The sequence below is a fragment of the Diceros bicornis genome, chromosome 3 (assembly GCF_020826845.1).
Source record: "Diceros bicornis minor isolate mBicDic1 chromosome 3, mDicBic1.mat.cur, whole genome shotgun sequence".
Taxonomy (NCBI): Eukaryota; Metazoa; Chordata; class Mammalia; order Perissodactyla; family Rhinocerotidae; genus Diceros; species Diceros bicornis.
Window position 1 is genome coordinate 97,924,620 of NC_080742.1, and position 10,840 is coordinate 97,935,459.

Here is a 10,840-nt window from a genome sequence, read left to right on the forward strand (position 1 = left end):
ACAAGGGTGGTTGAGCAGAGCTGGGAGCAGAGCAGCACACCTTACCTGAAGCCTTTTCCACTTTAACTATCCAAGTTACTTTGCCTCTGGGAAAAGAGCAGAACCTAGAGGCAGGATCTAGGAGATGGGGAGCTGCAATCTCTGAGAATCAAAACAAAAATCTTAAACATTTGGAGAGAGAACCAGACTCGAGGAACAAATGTCTTATAGTGGGCAAAGCAGCTGCAACAAAGCAAAACAAATTTGCAAAGATTCTTATGAAACTCAAAAGAAGTGAATCCTGAAAAGCTGTTAGTGAACAAAGGATGGCAAATGGAAATGTATAGAACTATACTCATGATTACTAATTTAAGATCTATAAAACATCCTGGAAGTGTCTTTCCTTGTTTTGTCCTCATTGTTATATTTTAGTGACTATAACTAAATGCTTTCATATTTCTCTTCTGCCCTCAAGTTCCCTGTTGTTCTCATAGAGTCTCAAATTTCACAACAATAGTAATGATGATAGAAATAGTCAACTTTTTAAACTAGTTCAAAAGCACTTTATATAAATTTTATTTAACCATCAAAACAAACAAACATGAGAAAAAAGCTTGATTATCTCTCAGTTGCAGGAGACACAATTGAGCTTCAGAAAAACTAATTGGCCAAAGCTACATAGCAAATAGAAGAGAAAAACCCACATTCTCTTATTTGTTGTTTTATTGCCCCATTATAAATTCCTCTGTTGTGATGTGTTCGGAGATATGATTACAAAGAAAGTATGTCTTAAAATGGCCCTTTGAAAATTTACAATTAGTGGGTTTTTTTGTTTTTGTTTTTGTTTTTTGTGAGGAAGATCAGCCCTGAGCTAACATCCACGCCAATCCTCCTGTTTTTTTTTCACTGAGGAAGACTGGCCCTGGGCTAACATCGATGCCCATCTTCCTCCACTTTATGTGGGACGCTGCCACAGCATGGCCTGACAAGCGGTGCACCGGTGCGCCCCCAGGATCCAAACCAGGCCGCCAGCAGCAGAGCGTGCGCACTTAACCGCTATGCCACAGGGCGGGCCCCACAATTAGTGTTTTTTAAATTAGACGAAAAGCCATGTTTATTTTGTAAAAAAAAATAATAAAGATGGCTCCTGCTCACAGAGAACATTTTAGTTATAGATTTATAGGCCAAACAATGTAACATAGTATATTTTAAATGTCCTAAGTCTGATACAGAAGGGATTTTTTGGTAATTTATTTGGGGAAGAATCATATTGTAACATTTCGTTACCATCTCCTTTTCCCCTAGACAGGCAGATACACAAAACTGTATATATGTAAATGCAAATTAAAATTATTAAGGACAGTCTTACAAGGGACAAAGAAATGTATGGTAGACACAATTTTAACTGGCCTATGCTGAGAGCTTGAAAGGTAGAAACAGCTGACCCAGAAATGAAACTTGAAGACACAGAGAATTCAGGCATCTTAGGGGACTTGCTGGGGAGGTCCTGGAGCTTGACTCTCTGAATTGCCTTGCTTCCCATCTGTCCCAAGGCTGGTTGGTCAGCTCTTCAATTCTGTGAACTGCCAAGTATCCTTCAAATAAATCTCCCTGAGTGAGCAGAGCTGTAATCTAAGGAGCATTAGCTGCTCCAGAAGAAAGGAAATGTCATACATCAGTTAAGGTGACTACCATGGGCAGCTAGCTGACAGGGCTTAGGGAAGAGGACCAGAATGGAGAGGTCATTTTAAGCTGAAAGTGTTTGGGTATTGAGTTCCTTTTAGCATTAGTTGAGGATGATCTCCTTTCCTGCAGCCTGCCTCTAAGCTCTTGCTACTTAAAGTGTGATCCATGAGCCAGCAACACCAGCATCATTCAGGAGCTTGTTAGAAATGCAGAATCTCAGGGTACCCGCCTCCTGCCGCCCAGACCTACCATGTCAGAATTTGTACTTTAACAAGATCCCCAGGTGCTCGGGTGCATATTAAGGTTTGAGAAGCACTGATCTAAGAAATAATCCCAATTAGCTATATCTTGATTATGCTTAGAAATCAAGTATCCTCTTTAGTATCATTTTGAAGCACTCTGTTTAAGTGTCAAAATATATGACTCGGACATCAAGTTGTTTCTTTTCTCCTACTGACTATGGAGAAGTTGACCAGAATTTGACATCAATTTTACTAGATCCAGATCCTGCTTCCAAGTTTATAGGATCGAAGTCTCCTAGTAAGCAGAATCTCACGTTCTCCAAATGCCCACGAAGTTGGCTACATGTATCTCTTCCAAGATGTGTTCCAGAAGCAGCTGAATGCTGAATTGTCAGAAATGACAATTTCTAGAGCACATTCTCTATGAAACTTGCAGCTGGTGGACTTGTCTGTTTTTCCATCCCAAATCTCTTCCAGTTTAGCGACACTGTTTTATGGGGCTCTGATCTGGCAGACAGAGAACAAAGAAATAAGATCTAGTGAAAATAGGGAAGGAAAATGAGAATTTCTGAGTCTTGGGGAATGAAGGAGATGAGTGCTGGCTTGGGTGTTGGAGCCCAGGGCTGAGTCATGAGGACCGTTCATCCATTTTGGCACTGGAGAGCACAGACCCAAGACTGGGACCTGCAAAAATACTAGAGTCCTAAAGGAAAGAAAGTCATTGATTCCAAACTGTGAAAAGAAGATTCAAGCAATGGGAAAGAGTTGTCGGTAGTTTGTTCCACTCCTTTGTCTGTATGGACCTCTTCCCAAGAGTCCTTTCTGAAGCGAGCCCCTTATGACAGGAGCTTCACTTTCTAGGCTTTCAAGTCTGAGGTCCCTTTACTGCAGAGGCTAAGGGATAGAGAGAGCTAAGATTCAAGAGAGAAAACTCCAAAACTAGGACATCTGAATCGGAGGAAAAGAGAATATCGAGGCTCAGGGACCCAACAAATTCATTTGTGTATAAGCAAAACTAGTTTTAAGAAGACTTGCTCGTAATCCTGCAGCTAGATTGACAGAAATCGCACACGGCCGCAGCCCCAGACCACTCCCATTTCTGCTTGTGCCTTTCTGGAACAGTGATCAACTGTGGATGTTACTTCACCATGAATGTGAGGGGCATAACATTGTTAAGTAATAACTGATGAGCTATTTCTCATTATGATTGATTGAAAACTTCCCCTCGTACTCAGTGATGTTAAGGTAACTACTCCAGGCAAAGTTGTCCCTGTAGCGCAAAAAGGCCAAAACCTGCAGTAGACACAGAGCTCTCAGAATCTCTGTGATTCCAAAAGTAGCCGAGCCAACTTTTCTCCCAAAACGTGCCCCTCCCCACCACACATGCTAAAGATCCCCCTTCCTAACTGGGGAGGGAGAGGAAGGTTAGGTAGAAACAAGAGTGATGCTGGCAGGAACTGTGAGAGAGGCTCTGCTCACCTCCCAGGGGGTTCTAAGGAGTGAGATGGGGAAAGGACAATAGAATCTCCAGGAAAGTTTGGGGGCCTGAGAACACAGGAGATTCTCTGCTTCCAATCTGGAATCGTGGAGCTCCCTGTGCCAACAGGATGGAGCAGAAATGGTTGTGGGGGAGAGGCAGGGAAGAAAGGGCTGAGGAATCTTCTGTGGTGCCTGAGTGCCTGGTCTGGGAGAGCAATGAGGTTTCCCTGTGCCCTGAGAAGGAGATCAAGAGTTGACTTGGTCGAGGTCTGGACGGATCAAGAAAAACCATGAAGGGTTGCCTCTGGCAACCACTAATCTGTTCTCTGAATCTACGGGTTTGTTGCCCCCCGCCCCCGCCCCCGCCACATATAAATGAGACCATACAGTGTTTGTCTTTCTCTGTCTGACTTCAAGTTCCATCTATGTTGTTGCAAATGGCAGAATTTCCTTCTTTTTATGGCTGAATAATATTTCACTGCGTACATATACCACATCTTTATCCACTCATTGGTCAATGGACACTTAGGTTGTTTCCATATCTTGGCTATTGTAAATAATGCTGCAATGAACACAGGGGTGCAGATATCTTTTCAAGATAGTGATTTAGTTTTCTTTGGATAAATATCCAGAAGTAGAATTGCTGGATCATATGGTAGCTCTATTTTTAATTTTTTGAGAAACTGTTTTCCATAGTGGCTACACCAATTTACATTCCCACCAACAGTACACAAGGGTTTCCTTTTCTCCACACCCTTGCCAACACTTATTTCCTGTCTTTTTGATAATAGCCATCCTAACAGGTGTGGGGTGATATCTCATTGTGGTTTTGATTTGCATTTCCCTGATGATTGGTGATACTGAGCACCTTTTCATGTACCTGTTGGCCATTTGTATGTCTTTTTTAGAAAAATATCTATTCAGATCCTCTGCCCACTTTTCACTTGGATTGTTTGGGGTTTTTTTTTTGCTATTGAGTTGTAAGAGTTCTTTATTGAAATTTAAAGTCTTTATTCAGATGTTCAGCATCACACCACAAAGGTACAATCTATAGAGATTTGTGTGTGTGTGTGTGTGTATGTGTGTGTGTGTGAGAGGAAGATCAGCCCTGAGCATCCATGCCAATCCTCCTCTTTTTGCTGAGGAAGACCGGCCCTGGGCTAACATCTGTGCCCATCTTCCTCTACTTTATATGGGACGCCACCATAGCATGGCCTGACAAGTGGTGCATCGGTGTGCGCCCGGGATCCAAACCTAGGCCGCCAGCAGTGGAGCACGTGCACCTAACCGCTACGCCACGGGGATGGCCCCCAATCTATAGAGATTGATGTGTTGAAGCTGCAGTCAGAAGTTAAGCTTTCCTATTTCTGTGTAAATTTTTATTTTGCCATATGCTATGCTATGCCCTATTTTACGCTATGATAGGCACTATGGAATACAGAATGACAGCATCATTAATGATTTAAAATATAAAAATATTAATGCAATAAATATTCAGAGAAAATATTCCTATTTGCCTTTTTATTACATTTTACTTCATTTTCTATTATATTACAAATTCATTAGGTATAATTGCTTTTCTCCTCCATCCCACATTTTATTTTCTGGTGTTGTTTTTCCATTGGTTTATTTCAAACCCCTAATCGTATATTTCTCACCCATTTCTTTATTTCTTTGCCCACCATTTCTACTTTTCCATCAATTTCTATTGGTTCTCATTACAATGAGTAATTAGTCGTCTTTGCCTTTTATTTCACCTATGGCTTCTTCAAATGCCTGTTCAACCTTATTCTTGGATAAGTTTATTTTTTTCTAACAGTTTCAGAACAATAATTCCCTCTGTTCTTCCAAAGATCTGGATTTCTTTTTCATAAATTAGATTTCTCTTCTTTCATTTTTTTTCACTCTCTACTGATGTCTTCAGCTTTTTACCTTCATAAGTTTTCCCTCTTCTTTTATCTGCTGACCCCTCATAAACTCTTATTTTGGACTTATCCAAATAATGGGGTTCTAGAACTGCTGATAGTTAAAAATTTCTCTCCTTCTGCATAGTAGACAGTGGAGAGTTCTGGAAGTAAATGTAACTATATTTTGAGTCCTAGTGGGGTGCAGTTGGATTTATTACTACAATTTGCACATTTATATTAAAGTGCCAACCCAGTGTTAAGAACTACCCAGATACCAGAATTCAACTTGGTCAACGGGCAAGGAACCTCGATCAGGCAAACTTGCCTGGCATGGGACTGTGAAAAGACCCCACTTAGACCTCCTGCTACAGAGGATGTAACTGACTGAGCGCCTTGGCTACTGTCCTCGGAAGCCACTACCATATTCTTTGCTCTTCGGAAGGGAAGTTGGGCTTCAGCACTCGGGTTGCCCGACGAAAACCATCCCAGGGCTGCCCCAGTCAGAGACCTTCCTCTCCACTCTGCACCCCCGACCCCTTCCCAGGGCTCAGATCTCCGTGCCTCCTCCAACTCTCTCCCCCTTCTTCCCTCATAGATATTTCCTCCTATAAATCTGTTGCATGACCATCCTGTCTTGGCATCAATTTTGCAGAGGACCTGAACTAACACAGGATGGTGAGACATACATATGACTCTGAAACAGGCTGCCTCTTCCTCTCACTAGATTTGCCCTCCCCAGGGAGTGACTCTCCTCTTCTCAAAAGTCACTCAGATTGATAACTTCAATTTATCACTAACTACCACACCCCACCTCCCACCCTGAGAGCCACTCCCTGCGCCGCTCCCTATGGTATAGCCAGGGCCACACCTGAACTGTAGCCTACACCTTCCCCATCTCATCTAACACACACACACTTTGCTCTTTCTCAAGCATTATTATTCATTTCTAGGAGCCAAGTAAGCTTATCTTTTGAATGTACTCTCCCTTTCTCCTCTCAATAAGGCATTATTATTACATTAGTAATAATAAAAATAAAATGCCTTGCATAAGAATAGCATTTTTGTTACTTTCCAAGCCCTCTGTAGAAACATTACCTCATTTGATCCACATAATAACTGCGAGTGTAGACTACACCAGTATTACTAGCCCCACTTAACAGAGGAAGAAACTGAGAGCCAGACTAGTCTCTATGGGTGTCAGTTTCCAAGTCTGTCCAATGAAGGCTTGAACTCTATGACCTCTAAGTTCTCTTTCACTTCTAAAATTACTATGATTTCCATAATTTGTCTGAAATCACAGAGGTAGTGGTCAGTAGATTAGAGACCTGAGATGAATGCCTTTGGTGCCAGGCTAATCCTCCCACACTGTGTTATCTTTGCTGACAAGACCAATGGCTGACATTTAGTAGCCGTCCCTATTTGCCATGCACTGTGCTAATTACTTACAGGGGCACTGCTGAATACCTACTGAGCATCCATCCTCCCCTTCCCCCCTGTCTAAAAGCATTTAGACTTCAGTTCCACACACACTTATCAGGAGCTGACCCACCCCTGCTTTAAGGATATGCTCTGCTTGGTTTAACCTGATCAACACTTTCCCTTCTTCTGACCACAGTCACTGGTCTAGGGTGGGCCCAGGCCCAAATGGTCCAACCAGGGTGAACTGGAGGATTCTGGCCTGGAACGCAGGACCAGAAGTGCATTCTCTCCTCCTGGACATAAATTAGCTTTAATGCTCCTGGCAGCCTCGTTGTGGCCCCAAGGGGAAGCCACAGGATCCTTGTTGAGCTGATAGTTTTTAGCAGCTAAAATCTATGAGATGTCTATATGCCTAAAACTACGAACAAACAATATAGGCAAAGACAGATGAGGTAATTGAGACCTAGAGAGTTCCTAGATTTGGCTAGGCTCACACTGCCTATTGGGGTGGTTAGGATTAGATTTCAGCTTTCCAGCAACTGACCCAGGGTTCTCTTGGCCTCAGCAGTAGAGAATGCAACCCTGGGCAGGGATTCCTGAAAAAGATCAGCGGTCTAGCTGGGGAAGAGAACCCCAGAAGCATGTCCAAGGAGGAGGAAGAGGAAACTGGAAGGGGCTTCCTTCTGTTCTGCTTTCCTGCCTAAGGTAGAACCGGTAACAGGGCCCCAGGTACATGTGATGGTAACAATGAGTCAAGATTCCTTCCCTTCCTGCACCCCACCCTCTGCCAAGCAAAGAGCCTTTGAGACTAGAGGAAGAAGGCTAGAGGAAGAAGGTGCTGCCTGCCAAGGATCTGCACATCTGGGGTCAAGGCGAGGGCAAGGCAGTGATGACGGGCTGTGACCAGCCAGAGAAGAAGTGGGCAAAAGGGTGGCCTTGGGGCAACAGGCCTTGTTTCTCACTCTCCTTGTCAAAGAATAGCCAGAAATAAAGCACACAAATCAAAGAAACACAAAATATTTACCAAGAGGATAGCTATTTTTCCAACTCTCTTACTTTTATAGTCTATAAAATTTTGGCAGAATCAGCCATGAAGGACAGTTTGGTGAGTCCATTTGATCACAGCTATTGTACCATTCACTTATTCATCGAGGATTTATTGAGTACCTACCTAGAGATACAGCTCTGAAAAAACACAGAAAAACCCCTGTCTCCAGGAGCTCACATCTTAATGGGGGAGGGGTGGGGGAAGGGAACAGACCATAACAGGTAAAAAACACGATGATTTCAGACTGTGCACCTGCTCTGAAGGAAATCACAGGATGATATGATAGAAAGTACTTGGTCAGGAGGGAGGGGTCCTACTTTAGATACAGGGCCGTGAGAAATGCCTCCCTGGGGTGACATGAGAGCTAAGCCATGTGAGAAGTCTGAAGAAAAGCCAATTCAGACAGGTCAGGAAACAACAGCTGGTGCCAAGGCTCTGTGGCAAAAAGCGCTTGGTGGAGGGGCCTGCCCGGTGGCACAGCAGTTACGTGCATGCACTCAGCTTCGGCAGCGTGACGGTTCACAGGTTCGGACCCTGGGGCCAACCGGGGCACTGCTTTCAGGTCATGCTGTGGTGGCGTCCCCTATAACGTAGAGGAAGATGGGCATGGATGTTAGCCCAGGGCCAATCTTCCTCAGCAAAAAAGAGGAGGATTGGCATCGGATGTTAGCTCAGAGCTGATCTTCCTCAGACACAAAAAAAGTGCTTGGCAGAAAGGTGGTGGGTGTGCCTGGAGTGTAGGGAGGGGAAGCTGGAGAGGCAGCTGGAATCTTGTAAGGCAGGGCTTGGAGGCCATGACCCGGGCTCTGTAAGGACCCTGCATTAGGTAGGAACGCAGCTAGAAATACCAGTCTGCCATTCTTCCCCACACATCAATGAGCCCTGATGGGTTCTCCTGTTGGACCTCTGGAGTCTGACCTGGGCTGAAGTTTGAGATCTCCCACTTTAATGACCCTGGGAAAACTTGAGTTTCCTTGTTTGAATAATCAAGGGTTGTCTCGTGTTTGAAGCCAAAAGACTTGTGTGGGGATTAGCACTAAACCTCAGCCTTACCAGTTGACTTATCCTTATAGTCAAAACAGCCATTTACAAAAGTAGCACAAATTAAAAAAAAAAAAATTTAAAACTGTTAGAATAAGGATACTTCGTAAACAACTGACTCCCCGGCCCGCCCTGTGGCTTAGCGGTTAAGCGTGCATGCTCTGCTACTGGTGGCCTGGGTCCCCATCCTGGGCTCACACCAACGCACTGCTTGTCCCGCCATGCTGAGGCCGCATCCCACATACAGCAACTAGAAGGATGTGCAACTATGACATACAACTATCTACTGGGGGTTTGGGGAAAAAAAAAAAGGAGGAGGATTGGCAATAGAGGGTAGCTCAGAGCCTGTCTTCCTCAGCAAAAAGATCTTCCTCAGCAAAAAGAGGAGGATTAGCACGGATATTAGCTCAGGGCTGATCTTCCTCACAATAAATAAATAAATAATTAAAATAAACTCCCCAGGAAAAACTGACTATGTTGCTAGGACAATCAACTTTGTCATTACAGTCTCACTTGGTCCTGTAAGAACTCAATCTTGATCTTAGGTCTCGGTTGACCTGGGTGTCCCAGTTCCCTTTCCATTTCACAAACCCAGCGCAATAGCCACCTTAACAGACAGATATTCATCATGTCTATCCCTGCCCTCTCCCTGTCCAGCGGGGAGATCCGCTCCCTCCGCTGAGCTCAGGGAGACAGGGTGGGAGGGGAGCCCGGGAGAGGGAGAGCAGTGAGGACCTCCACCGGGAGGAAACCCGGCGAAGGCATTCGTGCCTCTTATATCAAGAAAGAAAGGGAAACGCCAAGCAGCGCAAAGAGGAGGAAAGAGGCAGCAGGCGAGCGCGTGGGCTGCGCCGGGCGCGAAGCCCCAAGGGCAGGCGGAGCCGGGTGCCGCGGATGCGGGCTCAGGCTCCCAGAGCGGCGGAACCAGAACGGGGAGAGAGAGAGTAAGTACTGGGAGTGGAAAAGAGGCGGAGGAGGGAGCGAGGCTCGGCGGCGGGGAGGCCGGCGACTGCGGACGCCAGCAGGAGCCGCGAGCAGAGAACCCAGTCGCACTCGGCTCCCCGGAGGGCCCGCGGAGGGGCGGGGCGCCGGGCGTTGAGCCAATGGGAGGGCGAGCCGGGGCGGGGCGGGGCGCCGGGAGCAAGGCCAATGGCAGGGCGAGCCAGGGTGGGGCGTGGCGCCGGGTGGCGAGAAGGCCAATGGGAGGGGACAGGCGCCGGGGCGGGACGCCGGGCGGCTCAAGGCCAATGGGAGGCCGAGCCAGAGGCGGAGGTGGGGTGCCAGGCGGCGGGAAGGCCAATAGGAGGCTGAGCCAGGGAGCGCGGGCGGCCGGCCGGGCCGGCGCCGGGGGAGACGGACCCGGAAGGTGGTGGGGGCGGGGAGCCGGGCTGACAACCTGTCAAATCCACTTCGGGATGAACTAGGTCACGCGGCTCTCGGAGCCAGGGCGCCCCCGCCCCGCGAGGCCCGGCGGGTGGCCCGCGGGCCCGGCCTGGCTTCCTCTTCCTGCCAGCGGTGGGGGCGGGGCGGGCGGCCGGGACACCTGCTTCCCCGCCCTGCGGCCCTGGGGCCCCGCGCCGCCCCGCTGCCGCAGTCGCGCTGCCGCAGTCGCTCTGCCGCGGCTCCCAGGCGCTCGGCCGCACGGTCTCTCCCTGACAACCGGGCCCACTGCGGCTTTGCAGTTGAAAATGTGGCCCGCCCGAGTGGTCCCTCAAAATAGAGAACTCCCCACCCTCTCGGCGTCCTCACATCGCTGATTCCTGAGAGACAGCGGACCCGTCCCTGCCGCCCGCGTCCGCGGAAGCCGGCCGGCCGGCGCACTACTTGGCGCGGAAGGACCGCGGGCGGCGGAGGGATCCGTGTGTCGGCCTGAGAGCTGTCGGAGCCCGCTGCTGCGGGGGCGGGCCCGCGGGGAGTGGTGGCGGTCGGCGGCCCGGGTCCCCGACGAGCTGCGCGGGGTACAGCCTGGGGTCCGCCCCGCGCCCATTCACCCCCGTGACCAGTTTCCCCCGGGAGAGGGGCGCGGCCTCCCTCACCGG